The sequence below is a fragment of the Protopterus annectens genome, chromosome 11.part0 (assembly GCF_019279795.1).
Source record: "Protopterus annectens isolate FY-2018-M chromosome 11.part0, PAN1.0, whole genome shotgun sequence".
NCBI lineage: Eukaryota > Metazoa > Chordata > Ceratodontiformes > Protopteridae > Protopterus > Protopterus annectens.
The window spans coordinates 35,245,081-35,269,307 of record NC_056745.1 but is presented as its reverse complement, the minus strand read 5'-3'; the positions used below and the strand labels follow the sequence as shown (position 1 = coordinate 35,269,307).

General features: G+C 41.7%; 1 protein-coding gene across 1 annotated transcript in view; it reads left to right on the top strand.

The window, feature by feature from the left end:
- The window catches only part of LOC122815151 (T-cell-specific guanine nucleotide triphosphate-binding protein 2-like), a 354,138-nt gene that overhangs the window by 135,711 nt on the left and 194,200 nt on the right, over positions 1-24,227 (top strand). The gene's annotated exons all lie outside the window — the stretch shown is intronic.

Here is a 24,227-nt window from a genome sequence, read left to right as displayed (position 1 = left end):
GGAAATGGTCTGCACCTGTCTTCCTTAGGCTTTCTAATATTGGCAAAGGCATTAGGCTACCCCTGTTCTGCCTTTTCTAAGCAGTGTCAAAAACAGACAACCTCCCAATGTAGCAAAATCTTCTCTTGGCAGAGTCAATGTACTGCTGCTCAAACTGTACTCCCTGAAAGCACGTCTCACTTTGGAAGATGCTGACATCTGTGTAGTCACTGAGACATGGTTTAAAGGTGCAGAAAATATCCTAGCCATTCAGGGCTACAATGCCTACCATACATTCTGACCAGAAACTCAGTGGGAAAGAACCAAAGGAGGAGGTGTATCCATCTTCACTAAGGATAAGTACACCTTGTGACTGGTCAAACGGTATGACTTTCTCAACCTGCTCCATGTCCAAGTAACCATAGACAAAATCTCCTACCAAATCATCACCAGCTACAGGTCCCCCACCATGAACCATGAAAAGCATACTGTGTAGCTGGACTTACTGGAGACACATACCATGCAGTCCAACGTGTCTACTTCACTCTGTTGAAGGCCAACAATATCAAAGCTGATATTCTCGGCTCCAAAATGTCGAAAGCGAAAAACATTGCGCGTGTAAATGGAAATCTCTGTAAGGGGAGATTTCCATTTACTGCAATGTAGTGTGATCTCAGAGTTGGTATATTTAAGTAGTGGGTGAGTGTGGGGGGTGCAGGGGGGCTTGCCCCCCTACATAGAACAATTTGTGTTGTATTTGGGTGTTTTTTTTTTGTGTGTGTTCAATATTCGGGGTTTTGACATTTTGGTGTCAATTATTATGCTGTCGACAGTTTGAGTTTTCGACAGCGTAATATAATTACCAGTCCAACACCTTACTCATGAGTGATTTTAGTTATCCTATCATTGACTGGGGATCCTACATGACTATACACATGCACGCTCAGAGATTCTAGGACTTTGTCAATGCAAATATCCTAAAACAGCTGGTCAGCTCACCCACAAAGGTCTCAAATATCCTAGACATAATACTCACTAACATGGTGGAGTATTGCACCCATGCACTGTGATGTCCTCCCTTTTAAGATCAGACCATAAAACAGTATCCATTGAAATAATTGTAAGGCCAGATACTCCATCAAGAACAAAAACTCTTTAAGAGTTTTTTCCCAGACAAATTACCTCCTACTAATTGAAGCTGTAAGAAATTTCAAAGTCCCCCTGAACACTGATAATTTGGACTCTTATGCACAGGTGTATACCAATGCCCTGTAAACCACTTAGGCAGTTGTATAGAATCGGTTGTACCTAACTGGATTAAAAACATGCCTTTAAATCAGGCCACTTTGATGGACTCCTGGTGTAAACAGGCTATAAAAAAAAAAACTAAGAAAATAATGTATAAATACAAGAGTGAACTTACTTAGCAGAGGAAGAATTCCCTTACTAGTCAAAACTAATTTGAGATCTATTCAAGTCATCCAAAGTGAATTATGAAGCAAAAATAACCTCCCTAGCTAAACAAAATCACAAGGCATCTTTTTAACTATGTCCAAAACCTTAAGTTAATGGCAACACCCATACTCAGCTGAAGGAAATAACCAACCTGCTAGCAGACAGATTTGGATCAACCTTCAACCCCTATCCACACCGTCCACCCCAATGTATACCAGCCGTCACTTCACTGACTATTATCTCTAGACAACAGGCCATAGCTGTGCTGTAAAAGGCCAACAAGATGGCATCAGTGGGACCAGACAAGATCTCAAGTTGCCTTTAAAATAACATAAAACATGACCTAGCTGATGCAGTTGGATCCCAATTTAAACACAGCCTCAGGACTGGTTATGTTCTGGCAGAATGGAGGACAGCCACAGTCATCTCCCTGCAAAAGGGTGGACCTTCAACCGAACCTGGAAATTATAGACCCATAAGCCTGACTAGACTCATCTACAAGACCACAGAAAGAATCATTGTGGGCCTTATTAACAAGGAGATAGATAACCTCCAGACTCAGGATACAACCCAGTTCAGATTCATTAAGGGTAGATCTTGTCTGTTAAACCTGGTTGACTTCTTTGAGAAAGTCACCAAGGCCGTGGTCAAGGGAAAGAGTGTACATACTGCCTGCATCGACCTGGCCAAGGCACTTGACACCCCCCCCCCCCACTAAGCTATTGTATAGAAACTCTCCCAGTTGGTAATCAATCCCCTACATCACCAGGGGGATAGGCAAATGGCTCACTGAGAGGCCACATACTGTTAAAGTGGGCTAATTCACATCTAGCAAAATGCCATTCACCAGTGGTGTACCACAGGGATCTGTGCTGGGCCCATTAAATTTTTGGAATTTATTTCTCAAAAGTTCAGATGAATGTGGATGGCCTGTGCCTGATCAAGTTTGTTAATGACTGCAAATTGGGAGCAATCATCAAGTCCTCCAATGATACCAATATATTGCAGAAATGATAAACGCAGACAAATGATTGGTGCCAAAGCCATATATTGAAGCTAACTGCAAAAAAGTGCACAACTATTTCCTTTCTGAACACTAACACCCCTGCTAATTACAATACAGACATCACCCTATAACAGAGGACCCAGTGGTACATGACCTAGGTACTCAGTTTGGCAGCAATCTGAACTTCGACCACCAGATGTCCACAGTCATAGGAAATCCTTCTATGTAACACATCTCATAAATAAATGCATGGCATCTGCATGCATGGACATTAAAATTCCATTGCACTCTTCCCACATCAGACCAATAATAGAGTACAAAGAACCATTTTGCATGTTCCTGACCAGACATAAGCAACAGCTAGAGAGACACCAGAGGTTTCTCACCAAAGAATGTAGGCACACGAAACAAATTCTACATAGAAAGACTAAAAGCCTTATCACTGTATTCTGTCCCCTACAGGCTACTTCAGGGTGATCTTTGTCTGGCTTACAGGTCAGTCTCTGACTCCTTGAAGGGTTTTGGTGAGCCGAGGTGCTAGAGAAAATAAAGTGTTATTTCCACTGGTTCGTTGTTTTCCTTGATGGTGTGGTAGTCTCTGACCCAGCCCTGATGGAAATGCTACACATTCATAAATCAAACCACAAGAGGGTCACCTGGTCTAAGGATCTCAACCTAGCCTCTGACTTGAACAAATCACGTTGGAGAGATAGATACATCTCCCAGAGACTCCCACTCCTCCAAAAAAAGCTCCCCATTCACATAAAGCAGAGCTCCTCTCTGACCCTCTTCAAGTGCAACCTGGACCAATGGATGAGTAATCGCAAGTTTAATCCTGGGGTGGTGCCCATGTCCCTTATGGACAGAGGCAGTCAGTAAAAGGCAGTCTGTATTAGTTACCCTACCATAGGCACATAGTCCATACCCCTGTGAACTTAGCTCACCTAACTATTGATAATTGTGTAGTTTGGGATAAATATGGCTAGACCTGTAAAGGCTCTTGGCTTTTAGCCTAGTAACCTTTCATGAACGTATAAACCTATGAGCAGCACATCATTCAGTATAGTGTGAGATACAATTTCAGAACAATACATCTGTGTGTACTGTGGGAAATATAAATCCCAAACAGCATATCTGTCAGTACTGTGTAGGATACCACTTCAGAACAGCACATCTGTCAGTACTGTGTGAGATACCATTTTGAAGCAGCACATCTGTCAGTGCTGTGTGAGATATTGGGTGACTTCAACTACCCGAATATAGACTGGGAACATTACTCAAGCCCTAACTTTCTAGCCCAACGGTTCCTGGAGTTCATAAATTCAAATGCCATGGAACAGCTAGTCACTGTTCCCACGAGAGGAGAAAATATACTAGATCTCATTGTCACAAACATGGGGACAAAATGTTCCACACCAGAAGTATATCCCTCATTGGTGAGATCTGATCATAAACTAATCTCACTGGAAATCCACATCCCTCCCCCACCCCAAACAAAAAAGACCATAGTGAAGAACTTCTCTAAAGCAAACTTCACACTACTCAAGACTGGTGTGGTATCCTTCAAGGCCCCTGAGCCAGTGGAAACCACAACCCAAGCTGCGGAAGCCCTTACAAATGCCTTCTATGAACACCTCCAGGACTGCATGGATCAGGCAATCCCAAATAAAACCAAGACTCTTTCCACAAAGGGCAAATATCCAGTCTGGTGGACCCCAGCCATTAACAAACTTTACAATAAGAGGAGAAAGCTATTACATGATAGAACAAAATCCATAAAGGAAGTCACCCTGATCATTATTAGTAAAAAATACGAGCACTCATAAAATCAACTAAGGCCAATTTTGAGAGAAAAATTGCCATGGATTCAAGGACAATCATAAGGCCTTTTTCAGCTATGTTAGGAACCTGGGTGGAAACTCCCAGATATGCTCAGAATTAGTCCAAAATGATACAAAAATCACTGAACCCACAGACATTGCCAACATACTGGCAGACAGGTTCAGTGCAAACTTCACCCCTCTCCCCTAAAGGAGAGATAACTATCCCAGCCAAGTGTAGCCTCCGGACATCTCAAATGCGCAGGTGAAAGCTGCTCTCTCTAAAGCTAAAAACACAGCATCAATGGGACGGATGGTGTCCCCGGCTGTGTGCTACGAAGCTAAATGAGGAATTAAACCGCACATAAGGCAGCTGTTTAATCTCAGCCTTACCACAGGATACGTGCCCAAGGAGTGGCACGGCAACTGTGGTCCCACTCCACAAGGCGCGCCTCACGGACCCTGGTAATTACCGCCTTAACAAGTCTAGTCTGCAAAGCTATGGAGAGGATCATAATGGAGCTCATAAACAAAGATATAGGGGACTTGCAGACATTGGACCTGACCCAGTTTGGCTTTGTCAAGGGAAGATCATGCCTTTTGAACTTGGTCGACTTCTTCGAAACAGTCACCAAGGCCATTGATGAGGGAAAGGCAGTCCATACAGCCTACCTTGACCTTGCAAAGGCTTTCGACACAATACCCCACTCGGGTATTGTAGAAAAACTTACCAGCTTAAATGTAAACCCATATGTCACAAGATGGGTTGCAAACTGGCTTAAGGACAGAACCCACAGGGTTAGAGTTGCTGGCGCTGTGTCAGACTCCAAGCTGGTCACAAGTGGTGTCCCACAGGGCTTGGTCCTTGGTCCCCTATTGTTTGGCATCTACTTCTCAGAAGTACAGGCCAACATGGGAGGACTTTGGCTGACAAAGTTTGCAGGCGACTGCAAACTGGGCCATAGTGGAAAGTGCATCGGACACGGATATCCTTCAGAAGGGACTCACGGAAACAGATAGCTGGTGCCAGAGCCATGGCCTGAAGTTAAACACCAAAAAATGTATAGTCATACCCTTCGGGAAAAACAAGGTAACCCCAAGCTACCATATAGGTGGCAATCCACTAAGCACAGAAGAGGTTATCAGGGACCTGGGGACCCAGGTTGACAGTGGCCTTTCTTTTGACACTCACGTTGCTAAAGTGGTTAGAAAGACCTTCTACATTGCCCACCTGATCATGAAGGGATTCACATCCAGATCTAGTGAGGTCATTGTTCCCCTGTACTCTTCACTTATCAGACCAATGATCGAGTACAATGCCCCATTCGGGATGTATCTCACCCGACATCTGCAGCAATTGGAGAGACCCCAAAGTTCCTCACCAAAAGGATAAAGGGACTCCAAAATCTGTCATATGCTGCCAGATCGAAGAAACTCCAGCTCTATTCAGTCGCATACCGTCTGCTCAGAGGTGACATGTGCCTGACATACAAGGCCATGTCCAACCCGGAATTAATGGACATGCTCCACCTCAAAAATCCAAATCCACCAAAACCACTAGAGCAAGCGACTTAAACCTTAGCACGGATATAAATAGGACGTGCTGGAGGGATAGATTTATCACTCAGAGACTCCCTATGCTGTGGAATAAAATCCCGGTCCATGTGAGGCAGAGCACCTCGCTGACTCTGTTCAAGAGAAATCTAGACCTGTGGATGGGAGATCGTAGGTTTACCCCGGGAATCATCTCTGTGTCACTGCTGGACAGAGGCACAACAAACTAATGGGCACAGTATTTTTTCATATGAGGGGTGGCGTAAGCCACAAAAATTTGGGCTAGGCTTATAAATGCCTTAGGGCAGATAGCCTAATATAAACCTATGAACCTATGAACCTATAAGGGTTCAGAACAGCACATCTGTTAGTAATGTGTGAGATACACCTTTAGAAGACCACATCTGTTAGTAATGTGTGAGATACAGTTTCAGAACAGCACATCTGTCAGTACTGTGTGAGATACCATTTTGAAGTAGCACATCTGTCAATACTGTGTGAGATAAGGGTTCAGAACAGCACAACTGTTAGTAATGTGTGAGATACTGTTTCAGAACAGCACATCTGTTAGTAATGTGTGAGATACAGTTTCAGAACAGCACATCTGTCAGTACTGTGTGAGATACCATTTTGAAGCAGCACATCTGTCAATACTGTGTGAGATAAGGGTTCAGAACAGCACATCTGTTATTAATGTGTGAGATACAGTTTCAGAACAGCACATCTGTTAGTAATGTGTGAGATACAGTTTCATAGGTTCATAGGTTCATATTAGGCTATCTGCCCTAGGGCATTTATAAGCCTAGCCCAGAGTTTTGTGACTTTCACCACCCCTTTAGTTTGAAGGATACTATGCCCATTATTTAGCTGTGCCTCTGTCAAGCAGTGACACTGAGGTAATCCCTGGGGTATACCTGCGATCTCCCATCCATTGGTCAAGATTTCTCTTGAACAAAGCCAGCGAGGTGCTCTGCCTCACATGTACCGGGATTTTGTTCCACAGCATAGGGAGTCTCTGGGTGATGAATCTGTCCCTCCAGCACGTCCTATTTATGACCGTGTCAAGGTTCAAGTCTCGTGCTCTTGTAGATCGGATGGATTTAGATTTTTTGAGGTGAAGCATGTTCATTAATTTCGGATTGGACATGGCCTTGTATGTCAGGCACAGGTCACCTCTGAGCAGGCGGTAAGCGACTGAGTAGAGCTGGAGCTCCTTCAGTCGGGCAGCATAGGACATATTTTTGAGGCCCTTTATCCTTTTGGTGAGGAACTTTTGGGGCCTTTCCAATTGCTGCAGGTGTCGGGTCAGATACATTCCAAATGGGGTGTTATACTCAATCATCGGTCTGATGAGTGATGAGTACAGGGGAATGATAACCTCCCTTGACCTAGATGTGAATCCCTTCATGATCAGGTGAACAATGTAGAAGGTCTTCCTAACTACTTTGGCAACGTGGGTGTCAAATGAGAGGTTACTGTCAACCTGGGTCCCCAGATCCCTGATAACCTCTTCTGTGCTTAGTGGATTGCCACCTATATGGTAGCTGGGGGTAACCTTGTTTTTCCCGAAGGGTATGACTATGCATTTTTTAGCGTTTAACTTTAGGCCATGGCTTTGGCACCAGTTTCCGTTTCTATGGGACCCTTCTGAAGGATATCTGTGTCTGATGTGTTTTCAACTATGGCGTCCAGTTTGCAGTCATCTGCAAACTTTGTCAGCCATAATCCTCCTGTGCTTGCCTGTACTTCTGAAAAGTAGATGCCGAACAAGAGTGGGCCCAGGACTGAGCCCTGAGGGACACCGCTTGTGACAGGCTTGGAATCAGACATGGCGCCAGCAACTCTGACCCTGTGGGTTCTGTCACTTAGCCAGTTTGCAACCCATCTTGTGACGTATGGGTTTACATTTAAGCTGGTGAGTTTTTCTATGATGCCTGAGTGGGGTATTGTGTCGAATGCCTTTGCCAGATCAAGGTAGGCTATGTGGACTGCCTTGCCCTCATCAATGGCCTTGGTGACTGTTTCAAAAAAGTCAACCAAGTTTAAGAGGCATGATCCGCCCTTGACAAAGCCAAATTGGGTTTGATCCAATGTCTGCAGGTCCCCTATGTCTTTATTTATGAGTTCCATTATGATCCTCTCCATAGCTTTGCAGACCAGGCTTGTCAAACTGATGGGATGGTAGTTTCCAGGGTCGGTGGAGGCACCGCCTTTATGTAGTGGGACCACAGTTGCAGTACGCCACTCCTTGGGTACGTATCCTGAGGTGAGGCTAAGATTAAACAGCTGCCCTAATTGCAGGTTTAATTCCTCAATGAGTTCGTGGAGCACACAACCGGGGACACCATCTGGCCCCATGGATGCTGTGTTTTTCGCCTTGGAGAGAGCTGTTCTCACCTGAGCATTCGAGATGTTTGGGACGCTACAATCCTCTGGTATAGATACTTCTCCTTTTGGGGCGGGGGGAGAAATTTGCACTGAACCTGTCAGCCAGTATGTTGGCAATGTCTGTAGGTTCAGTGATCTTTACATCATTTTGAACTAGTTCTGAGCATATCTGGGAGTTTGCTCCGGTTTCTAACATAACTAAAAAAGGCCTTGTGATTGTCTTTTGAGTCCTTGGTGATTTTTCTTTCAAAATTTGCCTTGGATGATTTTATGAGAGCTCTTAGTTTTTTACTTATAATGATCAAGGGTGTCTTCCTTTTAGGATTTTGCTCTATCTTGTAGTAGCTTTCTCCTTTTGTTGTAGAGCTTGTTTATGGCTGGGGTCCACCAGACTGGACGCTTGCCTTTGGTACAAAGAGTCTTTGTTTTGTTTGGGGTTGCCTGATCCATGCAGTCCTGGAGGTGCTGGTAGAAGGCATTTGTATGTGATTCAGCGGCTTTGGTGATGGTTTCCGCTGGTTCGGGTGCCTTGAAAGAGGCCACACCAGTCCTAAGAAGTGTGAAGTCGGCTTTAGAGAAGTTCTTTACTGTGGTCTTTTTTATCTGGGGTGGGGGCGGGATGTGGACTTCCAGTGAGATAAGTTTATGATCTGACCTCACCAATGAGGGGTATACCTCCAGTGTTGAACATTGTGACCCCATGTTCGTGATGATGAGATCTAGTATGTTTTCGCCTCTTGTGGGTATGGTGACTAGTTGTTCCATGGCATTTGAGTTTATGAACTCTAGGAACCTTTGGGCTAGAGTGTTGGGGCTTGAGTAGTGATCACAGTCTATATTAGGATAGTTGAAATCACCTAGTATGATGGTGTTTGGGGTTACACACAGCACATCTGTCAGTACTGTGTGAGATATCATTTTGAAGCAGCACATCTGTCAGTACTGTGTGAGATAAGGGTTCAGAACAACACATCTGTTAGTAATGTGTGAGATACAGTTTCAGAACAGCACATCTGTTAGTAATGTGTGAGATACACCTTTAGAAGAGCACGTCTGTTAGTAATGTGTGAGACATTACTATGCTACTTTGGCATGCCATTAAAAGGGCATAAATTAATTTTGCTAAAAGTAAATACATGATTTTTTCAAGCTTTGCCTATCAGTCTACTCCTCGGCATTTAAAGTTTTAATGTAGCTTTCTGACTTACTTTGAGTTTTAAAATTGTTTTTGTTCTATAAGGTGAAGCCAGCTATTTTAAATGACCTTTACACAAGACAGGTATTGTTTTTTGGCAATCTTTTACTAAAGTGCGTCAAGCAAAGCACTGAACAGTGTTTCCTTGAAATCTTAGATTTCAGAAAAACAATAAATCCTAAACAACAGTTTTATGAACTACACCTGCATTTTTTTCTTCCATCACAAATTGTCTGAAGAAAGCTGACTGATGATTTCTGAGCAAAGTTTTATAACACCATTAAAATACTAAAGGTTTTGTTGGTAATTTACTATGAATGTTGCTGCATTAGTTCACAGATGAACGTATTTCTATCTTACAGAAGTAGGTACTCATTTCTTAGGAGCGCATTTAGTTTTTAGATTTTTTTGTCTTTTTTATTTTACTTATAATTTATAATCACTCTCTGATGACATGCTTAATCCATTTCAGAGCTGAGAGGAAACTGTTACCAGAGTGCCAAGCCCACAGTAAGATGCACACACAAATGTATACACAAGAACAACACATATTCTGCAAACCTATGGACAAGTTAGTGGACTGCCAAATCACCTACAGCATATCTTTGACATATGGATGGAAACTGCAGCCCCCACTGAAAACACATACAAACGGGGGGCATACTGGGGTGCAGAGAAGGCACCCTGGTGGAGAAATGAAGAGGACAACCAAGTAATGTAAGGAAGTGTGATTAACCACTGCAGTGATGTGCCATACCATTTATATTTTACATAAGAAAATATGTTTTTCATTTTTTTTTTATTTAATCTGGATATACATTGTGGACCTCTTTTTTGCCTTGGTCTCAGTTAGTTTTTTATTTTGATAATCTTCATGTCATCCCAAAGGTGAATGAGGTATTCAATTAGTTTGGCTACTATAGACAGTCATGATCTAGTTGTTTGTCTGTTTTGTCAGATGAAAGATAATCCCCTGGATTCAGCAAGCCCTGCACAGCATGCAGGAACAGTGCAGGAGCTCCTGGAGGTAATATGGCCGCTGTGTGATCCAGGAATAAGCTGCAGGGACGTGCACGAGCGCTCCTGCACTATTCCTGCATGGACACAGCTCCTGTATGCAAATTACCCCATTTGCAGGTGAAAACCATTCAAATGAGGTGAATTTGTGATCCAGGAAGCTGTCAGCCTGCCGTGCAGGACTAGTATAGTGTGCAGAAATGTACTCAGTTAGTAACCGAGTACATTTCTGCAAACTACAAAACGGAGCCACGACAGCTCCAAATAAAGTGTGTACATTATGTGGAAACCATGCCAATGGCCAAATATATGGCCATTGACATGGAAAACAGTTGCAAAAATAAAAAAAAAGCAAAACTTTTTTAGCCAATTTTGGCTGTTTAAGCATAGGGCAATGGCATGCAAACAGGATCGGCCCAAAAATATAAAAAATAACCTGAAATAAGCATTCTAACTAAAGTCACTATTTTACCATGATACTCTATGGCAGGCAGAAGACAACATGGCCAGTACATGGTGGTTGCTAAAGGGGAAGGCTCAGTCTGGGACCAGTAACTATACATTAGCAGGCAATCCGATGCAAATGAGGGGAATGATACTGAATCCCAGATTTCCCCTCAATGCTAGCCAGCACCCACCAGTATAAGTGCAGGAATAGCATGGTTCAAGCCTAAGAGTTAGCTGATATCATTGGGGGGGATGTCAGGCATACTGTAAGCTTACTGGAGCCCTGTGTCTTGCGTTTGCCCTTAGCAAAGCAAGCAAGGGGGTGTGTCTGAGGCTACCTAGCACTCTTTACATTGCCTAAGCCGATGTGCGTTCCACGCACCGTATGTTAAAGGGAAAAAAAGTAAACCAGGAAAGCAATGGGAAGGGAAAACAACAGAAGAAAGGTAGTCAAGGATAACTAGCATGCCTGGCACCTGAAATGTATCAGAATCAGCCAATTACACAGGCAGCATTCCAGCCTAGAACACTACTATAAACTATGCAAACACCTTTCCCTCTGGTTTTTCCCACATACTCTACACCACCGGTGTATACAAGTGGGGACATTTTAACAAACAAAAGCAACAGAATGATAGGGGCTGCAGTAGCTATCATACATCACCATGTGGAAAAGGCTGTGGGTGGTGAGGATGAGAATGCTGTTGACCAACCCACAGTGAGGAGACAGAGAAGAGTGTACAGACCTAGGGTAACCTACCAGGGGCTACATGACCTGGAGATAGTGGAGCACTATAGGGTAGGCAGGGACCTTCTACAGCAAATTGTTGAGATGTGCTGGCCATGCCTGACACACAGCACTAACAGAGGGGAACCCATCCCAGTGGATATCAAGGTATGTGTAGGCCTAAGAATACTAGCCACAGGTACCTTCCAAAGGCCAACTGGGTATATAATGGGGATCTCACAGGAATCAGCATTCAGGGTACTCCACCAGTTCCTGGATGACATGTCAGCATATGCTGGTGAGCATGTATATTTTCCCAACACCCGTGAGGCGTTTGCCAGCAATACGCATCTCTTCCACCAAATAGCAGAATACCCCGAGGTAGTGGATGCTATAGACTGCATGCACATATGCATCAAGCACCACCTGGTGAGCAGGGTAGGGTCTACATCTACCGCAAGAGCTTCCACTCCATCAACTGCCAGGTCATGTGTGATGCCCAGGGCATTATAATGAATGTGTGTGCTGACTGCCCTGGAAGCTATCACAACTCCCACATTTGGCATATGATGCAGCTGTACCAGAGATTTGCCAATGGGGACATCCCCTATGGTCACTTGGTGGGGGATGCTGGTTATGCACTGGAGCCATGGCTGATGACACCCATCAGAAATGCACACACACCCGAGCAAGAACTCCATAATGAAGCACATGCGCAGACCAGAATCATAATTGAGCGTGTGTTTGGGATGCTCAAGTCACGGTTCTGGTGCCTGGACACATCCGGTGGAGCCTTGCAGTACTCACCAGCTACGTGTACCCAAATTGTCATTGTATGTGCCATGCTACACAATATGATCCTGCGGAAACAGGTGCAGCAGGAACAGCATGGGGCAGGGCCACACAGCCCCTCACCATTGCCAAGGCCTGCACAGACACAGAGTGACCTGGAGGAGGAACAACCTGAGCCTGCCCCAGTAGACAGAAGGAGGCATGCCCAGTATGCCCTGGCCTTGGCAAAGAGGCAATGCGTAGTACCCAGGGAATGACACCTCTATCTGACTTGCACATACAGGAAAAGGGATGCCAAACACAACACTACCTGTGCCTAACCATGTATAGGGAGTGTACTATGTGTATCTGACATAGGCAGCCCTCCAGCACCATCCTCTATACTGGTACAGCCATAAGGTAAATCACTTTCCCTATCAATTGCCAAATAGAGTAGTATGTGTTGTTACCTGTATCTATGGTATGGATGTGAGCATGCAAGGGAATCAGGTGGCTGAATGGGATGCCAGCAGATAGTAGACACCTATAGTGGCAGCATGAGGTCTGTAACAAATACTGGTGAAAACAAAAAACAGAAGACAAAATGACCCTGTACTTGTGAACGCCTAGGGAATTCTTGTATAGTCCACACTTGTAAATTCTCCACACTCAAATGACTGCTGTAGACAGAATCCAGGATAAAATCAGTTATGTTAGATGCTAAATAAATGTCCACAAAGAGGTCCTATGCGACAAAATATCCATATGAATCAAGTAGTAAAAAGGATTTCTCCAAAAGCTTTATTGAACCAATACTGTGAAGCACTTTTCGTCCCACTAATAGTGGGACTTCTTCAGACAAACAGATTCTGACAAAAAACAAAGTTTAAATACTGGTTTTGGCGTCAAAAAGGTGCTGTTGCTAGGTTACAGTTCTGTGCTTCAATTAGTTAAAGATATGGTGTCCTAACAACTAATGAATGAATCTATGAATGAATTTAAAACAAAATCAACAAAACTTCAGAACCATTAAAAAGATTAAAAGCATCGCTAAGATGTCATTATTACAGTATCTAAATAAATACTAAATATAAAACAAATATAAAAATATATAAAGTATATATGGTAATACAAATCACATCTATATATTACTAAATGTTTCAGACTAAGGAATGAGCAGTAACAAACAAAAACCAGTATGTACAAAAGTTACTCAACTTGAGCACTGAATACATATATAAATAAATCACATCAAAGAATCGAGTGGTTACAAAAAGCAAAGAACGTTGTTGTGGGAACTTGCTTGTGAAAGATGGTACAAAGTCACATTAGAACTACAACAGTCTGGTCAGAATCCCACCTAAAACACATAACTAACTACAAAGTCTAACAAAAGTCATAAATATATGCTCAGGATATACAGTGACAGCTGAACAAAGAACTATTAAATAGTGCAATTAATGTAGCCAGGTCATGTAGAAAGCATGTGTATTGTAATTGTAAAAGAAATATGGTAAAAATATATATATGCTAACATGTAAACGATAAATTTAAAATCAAACAGCAGCTAGTAAACCTATATAAAGGTAAAATGTAAGGTTACTAAGGACAAATTACTCCATAAGTGCGCGGTAATGTACAGAAATTCACTTCAAAAACAAAGCAAGCAACCCCCCCCCCACAAGAGTATATAACATGACAATGGTATGTATCAACGTCGTAGGCTTCTCAATTTCAGTAACGGATATAATGTGATAGTCTCATTAAGGCCTGGGGGGGGGGGCATTGCCATGGCACCTAATCTGCCAAAAAAGTTCTAGTACTTCCAACAGGACTTCAAAGGGTCCTTCACGGCTATCAGGTGATATGGTATCAATTGCTTTAAAACTGAAATTATGGCTAGGGTTGTCAATAACAAGTGCATTCTCGGTTTTCTTTTTCTCGATTGCGTATAGATGTTCGTAGACCTGTTCTCGTAGTTTCCTGTCAGTTTTTCCTAAATAAAATGAAGGACAAGCCTGGCACTGTGCCAAGTATATTACTTTGATTGACAAGCAGTTGAATTTATATTTGAGGTCATATGTAATGTTCCTTATGTGACTGTCTGCTCTGTAATCATATGTGCACAATAATTACACGTATTACACTGATACATACCCACTCTGTGTGTTCCTAGTGACACATTGTTTTGTAATATCTGTTTCAAGTTCTCCATTTTTTCAAGACAATCTTTGGCTTAGGTGGTAATTTTTTACGCAGAACACCATCGTTAGATTTGATGTTCCAATTTGTATTGATGATGAGAGAATTAAAGTTACTGTCTAAGCTATAGGGAGTAATAAAAGAAACATTAATATACATGGGTTCACTAGTACTTAGAGGAACGGATACTTGATTCAAGGCATTAAGAATCTATAGGTACCTTGCTTCTCTTGTTGATCCAACCTCAGACATAACTTCATCAATAAGGTGTTTAGGATAACCTCTCATGGTAAACATAGAACACAAAAGTCTACATTCATCATGAAAGTCATCGTTCCTTGATACAATTCGGGCCACCCGTACAAATTGACCTTTACAACAGACTTTTCTGATAAAGGGGATGGCAGCTTGAATAGTGTAATAAAGTATTAGAATAGGTATCTTTCCTGTGTATGTTAGCATAGTAAACTTTGTTTTTAAGGTCCTTCCTTAAATCTGCATCTAAATAACTAATCCTGTGTATATTAAAGTTGGATGTAAAAGTTAGAAAGTTAGAACTAGAATTAAAAATGATACTAATTCATGTGCTGTGTCTTCATTCCCTTGATTAGAATATAGATATAATCTAAAAAGCGTGTATAGTACCTGATCTTATTCGTAAGGTCATGATTTCAACTTGTTATATCCTGTTCCCAATAGGCCATGACTAGATTGGTGAAACTAGCTCCGCAAGGTGAACCCATGGCCACCCCTATTTTTTGTAAATAAATATTATTATTGAAGGTAAAAAAATTATAGGACAACACTAAGTCAAGCATTTGTTCAACTAATTCTACCTCAAGTGTAGGTGCTTGGTGCTTTCTCAACATATAGCTAACATATTCAATACCTTCTGTGTGTGGTATACATGTATATAAATCTTTAACATTGACTGTTAAGAAATTAAATGAATCATTATACTTGACGTTGTTGATATTATACAAAAAAGACCACAAATCCTTACATATGTTTTTTTCGTTCAGTACATATTTTTTCAAAATTGAATCAATAATTTTGGCACATGGATACATCATACTATTACGTCCATCTACTAGTGGTCGCATGGGGGGGTTAATTAGGGACTTATGAATCTTGGGGATGCCGAAAAGAATAGGAATCTTGGGTGCAAGCATGTTCAAATAATTAAATGTAGTCAAGTCAATCCTTCCCTCTATAAAGAAGTCATTAAATACTGGTGTCACCATAGCGGCCAGTACTGGACAAGGTGACAAAAGTCACTTCAGGAAATGTGCTGGGTCACATGTGTGTCCATATGACACACACATGCCAGTCAGGGAGGCTCACATACCCAACAACAGTCTCAGCCAGCAGGACAGGTGTAAAAAACACAAGAATGGGTGGCTACAAACATGCTTGTAAACCACAATTTGTAGGGGTAATGTAAAAAATTATGACCCCAGCCACTGGGTAACCTGTGTGAATCTGTACAGCTCTGAGGTATTGCCACAGCAAGCTATGGCCATACTGTGTCATCGATGGATGTACAAGAATGGAATCCTCTGCTACCACTGTACCAAGGTGCTGAACCATTTACACAGACCCAGCAGCAAGTGTCTGTAGGTTCCCCTCCAGAATGACATGAATTTGCAAGAATATGTAGGCTGCTGACCACATATTGGACACAGCTGCAGTCACCCTGTGTTCTCCAGGACATCACTGCAAGCAAATATGTCTACCTGACAGTACCTGATTACATAAAACATCACAGTGTATAACAATAAATATCTCTGAATATCTCTGCTAACACCAGGATCATGTAACAAAAGCAGCACAGACACAATTACCTATAGTAACCCACTATCCATTGCCCATGTTGACCCCATATTGTCAAAGACAGAACCCACAGAGTGAGAGTTGTTGGAGCTATGTCAGACTCGAAACTGGTCACAAGTGGCATCCCACAGGGTTCTGTCCTGGGACCACTCTTGTTCAGTATATACTTTTCCGAGGTACAGGCAAATGTGGGAGGACTATGGCTCACCAAGTTTGCAGATGATTGCAAACTGGGCACCATAATCAACTCTCCAGCTGACACAAACATCCTTCAAAAAGGTCTCACAGAGACAGATAACTGGTGCCAGCACCATGGTTTAAAGCTAAATGCCAAAAAGTGTATAGTCATACCATTTGGCAAAAACAATGTGCCCGCAAATTACCACATAGGTGGAAACCCATTAAATACAGAGAAAGTTATTAGGGACTTTGAGACCCAAATTGATAGCAATCTCTCCTTTGAAAACCACATTGCCAAAGTGGTTAGAAAGACCTTCTACATAGCCCACCTCATCACGAAGGGTTTCACATCTAGATCAAGAGAGGTAATCGTGCCTCTTTATTCATCCCTCATCAGGCCATCATAGAATACAATGCCCCTTTTGGGATGTACCTTACCCGACACCTGCAGCAATTAGAAAGACCCAAAAGTATCTCACCAAGAGGATCAAGGGTCTCAAACAGATGCCATATGCTGCTCGGTTAAAAACTCCAGCTCTACTCAGTTGCATACCGCCTACTTGAGGCGATCTATGCCTGACATACAAAGCTATGTCAAATCCAGAATTAATGGACATGCTCCACCTCAGTAAATCTAAATCCCTTAGAGCCACACGTTTGAGGGACTTGAACCTCAGCACAGAAATAAATAGAACTTGCTGGAGGGACAGGTTCATAACCCAGAGGCTCCCTTCGCACTGGAATAGAATTCCAGTTCATGTGAGGCAGAGCACCTCACTGAATCTCTTCAAGAAGAATCTCGATAGGTGGATGGGGATCGTAGGTTTGTCCCAGGGATTACTCCCGTGTCACTATTAGACAGAGGCACAGTAAACTAAACCTTAAAAAGGGCACAGTATACTCAAATCAAGGGGTGGCGTAAGCCATACAGAATCGGGCTAGGCTTATAATTGCCCCAGGGCAGATAGCCTATTATGAACCTATGAACCTATGAACTGATCTACAGATATCCTGCAGAAACAGTTTGCTACCTGTAGGTGTAGAACTCAAAAGTCTGCACTGGAGTACAATCTACCTGGAATGGATTCACACATTCAATACAGAAAGTCATACTGGGCATGCTCCCACACAGAGAAATGAAGGCTATGTCAGACAACAAACTACTGAAAGGTCATACTGGGCATGCTCACACACTTAAGGAAATGAAGCCCATGTCTGGCAACAACAGTGGACTATACATATCTGACAGTCGCAGATGTTAGTGCATACACCCTCAGTAAGCACCAGCCATGCTTTGCACACACATTGGATAGGAATACACACATATATTCAAGGACAACACACTATAATAGGCCAAAAGTACACATACATAGATGTGTGGAAGACAGTGACAGTGACAAAGAGCCTTCCATCATAAGGCCTGTCCCACCCAGCACACAGCCAAATGGCTACAACCACATGATGTGCAAATGTCAATCACCATAGACATATGCCTCTGGAATCCCTTAGCATTATAGTGTCTGTGGTGCTAGCACTAACTGAGCATTACTATAAACTTACCTGTGGAATATAAACTTGTGTGTGCTTGAGTGTGGTGTGTCTGCCTCTATATGAATGGGTTATGGCCCATGCACACACACTGGACTCCCCATTGCTCTACTATGGCAAGCCTGCTGATGTCTTCACCTTGAAATACACCTTGGGGAAGGAGTAGCCCAGTAATCTCCATGGCATATCCTATAACTGTGTAATACTGTAGTGTGATAAACTAGTTAACTAGGAGTTTTATTTCCAGACATAGCAAGTGTGGATGTTTGTGTGTTTGTGTGTGTGTGTTTGTTTGTCTATGTAGGGAGCAATACTTTTGAGGCCATTCACAGTCAATACAACCTCCATTGCCCTTCTTTGACAAGCCTGCTGATGTCATTCACCTTGAAATACACCTTTGGCAAAGGAGAAATCCAGTAACCAATGTGGTGCATGCTATAACTGCGTAATGGTCTAGTGCGATGTACTAGTGAGGTAGGAGTTCCAATCCCAGACATGGCAACTGTGAGACTTGGTGTGGGTGTGTGTCTGTGTTTGTGTTTGTCATTTGTATCCTGTGTGGAGGTGGCTATGAATGTGTAACAACTGGACTCATTGTGGAGTGGATTTTGCAAATTCTTACATGGTGGGCCTATTATATGTTACAATGTCCACCTTACAAGGATAACAGATGTCAAACAGCAGAGATGTAGGAGTTGACATTCCATACCCCTACATGTGACAGCAAGGCCTAACGAATAAATTAGGCAACCCTTGTGTTACTCAGAGAACACTCTCAACCCATGTCTCATACACAAACACACTCGGCTAGGCAGCAACCACTTTTTTGGTAAATCCCTGCATATTGCCCACAGATAGTAACCATGGTGTGAATGCAGGGAACTACAAAAGGCACATAATTGCAAACAGTGAGCCTTCAGTATGTTCCCCACTGGATGCCTGCAACAACTGTAGTGCCATCAAATGTGACCCACAAATGACATACCATGCATTAAACACATGTCCTCTATGGACAGAAGCCACTGACACCAGGAAATACCTGTATCATTCTGTCAATGTGAGTGCAGAGTCAACCTGTTGTCCATTGCCAGTTCCCACCACATGAGGCCAGGCATGGCACATCTTATGATAACAATCTGTGTACACAACATGGCCCAGACTCCCCAGGTACAGTTCCACATGTCACAGAACATGCATGTGGGATGTATGCACATCCCAGACACAGTCCATGTCATGGACTATAGAGCATATACATGACAAGCATTGCACAGCACTGGCCACCCACAATAGTAACCCAGATGACTGGATGATGAATACAGCACCCACCTGTGTGGGCCAAGCCAGACACTACACCCCTGAGCCACACTGCAGACCATTGTTATGTGGCCTGATGTCAAGGTATACCCTTCACCTATCCTTGTGCAGCCTTTTGGCACAGTCTACCCCTACACACCTGTGAAACAATGCACCTATGCATGTCAGTACTGGCAACCTGTGTCTGAGTGTGTGTGCAGTATGATGATTTTGACCCCATTCACATTCACTACACCTCCCATTGGCCTAATGAAGCATGCCATCTGATGTCAGACCTTCACATACCCTTTGCCCACATATCATCTGGATAACCCCTGTGGTGCATGTGATACCTGCGTATTACTGTTTTGTGGCAAACTAGATAGTTAGGAAGTCTATTTCTGACCCTTCCAACTGTGTTAATGTGTGTGAGTCCCTGAGAGAGTGTGGCTGTGTCGACGTTGACACCTGTTCATGTGGTCAGGCACATGTACTACACCTAGAATAAAGAAATAAATGGAAAATACTGCTCAAAAAGACTTGTAACCAAACAAACAAGCAGTATTCATGACGAACGACTCCAAACCACCAGCTTAAGCAGATTAAACAGTTTTATTGCACGAACCACAAAGGCACTTGTATTCCTTTACCATTGGAGTCGTTCGTCCTGAGTACTGCTTGTTTGTTCGGTTAGATGTACTACACCTAAAAAAACTTTCAATCACCACAAAGTCCAGTAGTTGAATCACAAGGTAAAATCACCACAGGATTTTATTGAACAGGCAGACAGTTGCAGACAGGTACAGACTAAGCACAAAAAGATGCTTTCGCCAACAGTTCGGCTTCATCAGAGTCGTAACACAAAACTTACAAACACATAAATTTAAATACCATACTCATAGCTACTATTGGATGAAACAAACACCTCCCCCCACATTAATTAAAACCATTAAAAATTATAAACAAATGAATACCGCTAAAAACTACTCTTTAATATTTAAATACATAAATACATAAATAACTTGTTTATTTAAAAACTCCTCAAAAAATTAATATATCTAATTTATAAAAATACAACCAAATTAATATACTAATAGATTTCATATAAAGAAAAAATCTATTCATCTATTAAATCTGTTGGGATCTAAGTTTTATAAACCTTGTGATTCAACTACTGGACTTTGTGGTGATTGAAAGTTTTTTTGATTGATTCTGCCCTGGTGGGTGTTACGTATTTCTTTTTTCAACTTTTATAAACCACTGGGACAGTTGTTGTGGTCAGCGTTTGGTGATCCACCATGCAGGCGATTTTGAAGGAATTGGCTGTCGTTGTGGACAAGCTGATTAAAGCTTATGACTCTGATTCTGTTAATACGGTTAATACTGTCAATGGAGAGAACGAAGGGAATGGTGTTAATGGGCTGGTGAGCCCGACTGATTCGGAGGTGCGCCTATTTACATTGCATTCGCCGGTGAGGACAATTCCGTGTGGGCAGCAGTCCAGGATAACTACATACGCAAATGCGGCCGGTTCCCACGGGGGGAACAGTTTGCAAGAAGGAGCGTATGGTGACCCGAATAGGATTGAGCAAAGCGGAGGCTTTGACATCACTTCCTGGCTTGATGAACCGTTGACACGAGAAATGAATATGAAGAACAGGAGAATGCCGGCGAAACCATGTATAAGGGAGCAGATTGTGATGTACGAAAAACTGTGTACGAAATACCGTGCAATTCAGTTAGTCACTAAGTTCTTGTTAAAATCAAAAGACTTAAATCAGGTACCGAAGGGTCTTCGGGTTTGGAAAAGACCCATGGGAATTGAAGAGGGGTTGACAGCGTATACGGAATTGGTAGACCTGTTCAATAAAACAGGTATGGACATGTTGGACATTATTATTAGGAATAATGACACTAAACTAAATGAGATGAAGGATGAAATAAGGCAAATGTATGTAAGTATCACTACAGACTTGTTGTTCGAACAATACAAAAGCAATTTTGACAAGGTTATTAAAAGTATAGAAGCATTTGTTTTAAAAAATTCTGAAACTAAAGAAAGGAAGCTTGAAAGGGATATTTTAGACTATAAACATAAATGTGCTTATCCGCCTGGGACGAAGTATAGGAGATATGGGGCGGATAATGAAACAGAGAGCAATATTGTTTGTGAGGAAGAGTTGAATGATTTTAATGAATGTGTGTACAGTCCAAATAATTTTTTAGATACAGAAAACCAGCCTCGAAGATCAGAGAGGCTACGCAACAGGGGAATAAATGGGGGGCAATTGCAAGAGAGTTACAAAATGAATGCAAGAATGGACAGGAGGGGGAGGTATTGACATGTGGGGATAGGCTTTTGGATGAAACTACTAACTGTGATGAAAATTTTTGTAATGAAAATATTTCTAGGGGAAACATTTGTGTACTTGTTAACAATGATGGGATTAATAGAGATGCAAGTTCTGAAAATGTTAATGAGAAAAGTTATTTATGCAATGATAATAATATGACACTTTCTGGAAATATTGATGAGAGAAGTTTTGTACATAATGAAAATAATATGATGTCTTTGTGCCGTGGTTTGGAGGGAATACATGAGAAATGTATCCATGAAAGTCGCACTGTGTTTGAAGTTCATGACAATTGTGGACTTGTTATTAAAGAAGGAGAAAATTTTAAAGTTTACCGGAAAAAAGGTTATTGCATTTATAACTACACAGATTTAAACATTAACAATGAACATTTTGAATTATTCGCAAAAGGGGTAAAATTTGTCCCTATGTTTAAACCAGATATAGTTAAAACACTGTTGGAGTTAAAAATGTTCACTAGGCAGATGCATTTAAAAATGTTTTTTGATGGGGGGGGGTAAAAAGGTTGAAACAATAGATATGAACAACCCCATCCCTGTCAATAGTTTTAAAAGAAAAAGTGCATTTATGCCTCCATTGCACACAGAAGTTATAGGATTTGAAAGATTAGTTGAGGCCCAGCTGAGAGAAAAGTTAAGGAATTTTCAGGTTTTTGATGACAATTTAACAGTGAAAGAAAGAGATTTATTAAACTCCCTGAAAAAATCTGGTATGTATAGATTTATGAAGCCAGATAAGGGAGGGGGTACAGTGATTATGACAAACACTGACTATATTTCTGATATATCTGCATTATTAAATAGAGATGAAACATACAAGGTAGTGTCAAGAAGTGAAATAAATAGGGCATATTTGAAAATAGATGCTTTTTTATATGATGCTCTTTTTCAAGGTACAATCAACGAGAGTGAATATGACTTTTTATCAGTTAAATTTCCAAAAATGCCGACATTGTTCGGTATTCCAAAGACACATAAGGGGGCCGATAGATTGGAATACAGGCCCATAGTATCTGCAAGAGGATCTAAAACTGAACCTTTAGCTGCATTTATTGATATTTCACTTAAATCTATGTTTAACACTGTTGAACATATAATCAAAGATTCTTGGCACTGCTTAAAAAGGTTTAAAGATGTAAAAAATATAGAGAGTGATTTTGGATTTTTAACAATTGATGTTGTGAACCTGTTCTCGGTCATTCCACAGGAGGAGGGCCTAGAGATGTTTTTTGAAGCAATGGTTAAGAGTGGGCTTTTTGACAGACAAAAAGTAAACTTCTTTTAGACCTGATGGAAGTGGTGTTGAAAAATAACTTTGTGGCATTTGAAGGTGATCTTTTCCAGCAGGTTTTGGGAGTAGCAATGGGGGCGAAATGTGCCCCCCTGTTTGCGAATGCAGTATTATTGACCTGGGAAAGGGAACACATTTTTACATCTAGTAAATACATGGAGAAAATACTTATGTATAACAGGTTTTTGGACGATATTTTGATTCTGTGGAAGGGTGACCAAGACTCAGCAAGGGAATTTGTTGATTTCTTGGGAAGAACAACAAAGTTTTTGAAATTTACATTTAATTGGAAAAAGGAAAGTATTAACTATTTGGATGTGTTGATTTGTAAAGAGGAAGGGGGTTTTACAAGCAATATTTATAGGAAGGAAAACTATTCCAACTCTCTTTTACATTTCAACAGTTGTCACCCATTTCATCAGCGTAAAGGGTTAATTAAGGCCCAAATGGTTAGAACGTCTAGATTGGTTAGTCAAGATACAGTTTTTAAGGATGAAATGTTCAAATTGGTCGGAATGTTTCTAGACCGTGGATACCCCTTAAAGCTTTTACTTAGTGTATAAAGAGATGTAACAAGAGAAAGGGGAGATAGATATGCTTCGATTCTACTGGGTGGAGTGACCATAAGAGATGAGGGGGACGTTAAGAAGGATGAAATGGTAGAAGGTTTACGTCTAGTGGTTAAATACAATTGTATGACACCTGTAATTATAGAAACTATGAAGGGAGTATGGAATTTCTCCCTTAGTGAAGAGGTCAAAAAGATCTTGGGTAAAGGACCTAATATTGTTTACAGTAGAGGGGAAAATTTGAAAGGAATTTTAGAAAAGAACAAAACAAAAAATTACAGGTCGAGTATGAAAAAGTGTGGATTCTGTAGGTGGTGTAGGTATGTGAACGAAGGTTCATATGTCTGTGTAGAAGGGTACAAATACACCATCAAATGCCCTGGACAGTGTAATTGTTGTACCAAAAATCTTGTATACTTGGCCTCCTGTTCCTCTTGTAATGCCTACTATGTAGGCAAAACTATCAGGAGGCTTCGAGATAGGATTCCTGAGCATTTAAGGTCAATTAAAAAGAAGGACTTGCACAATGCACACTGCCAATGTAGGCAACTTCAAGAAGATTAAGGAAAAAAATTTTA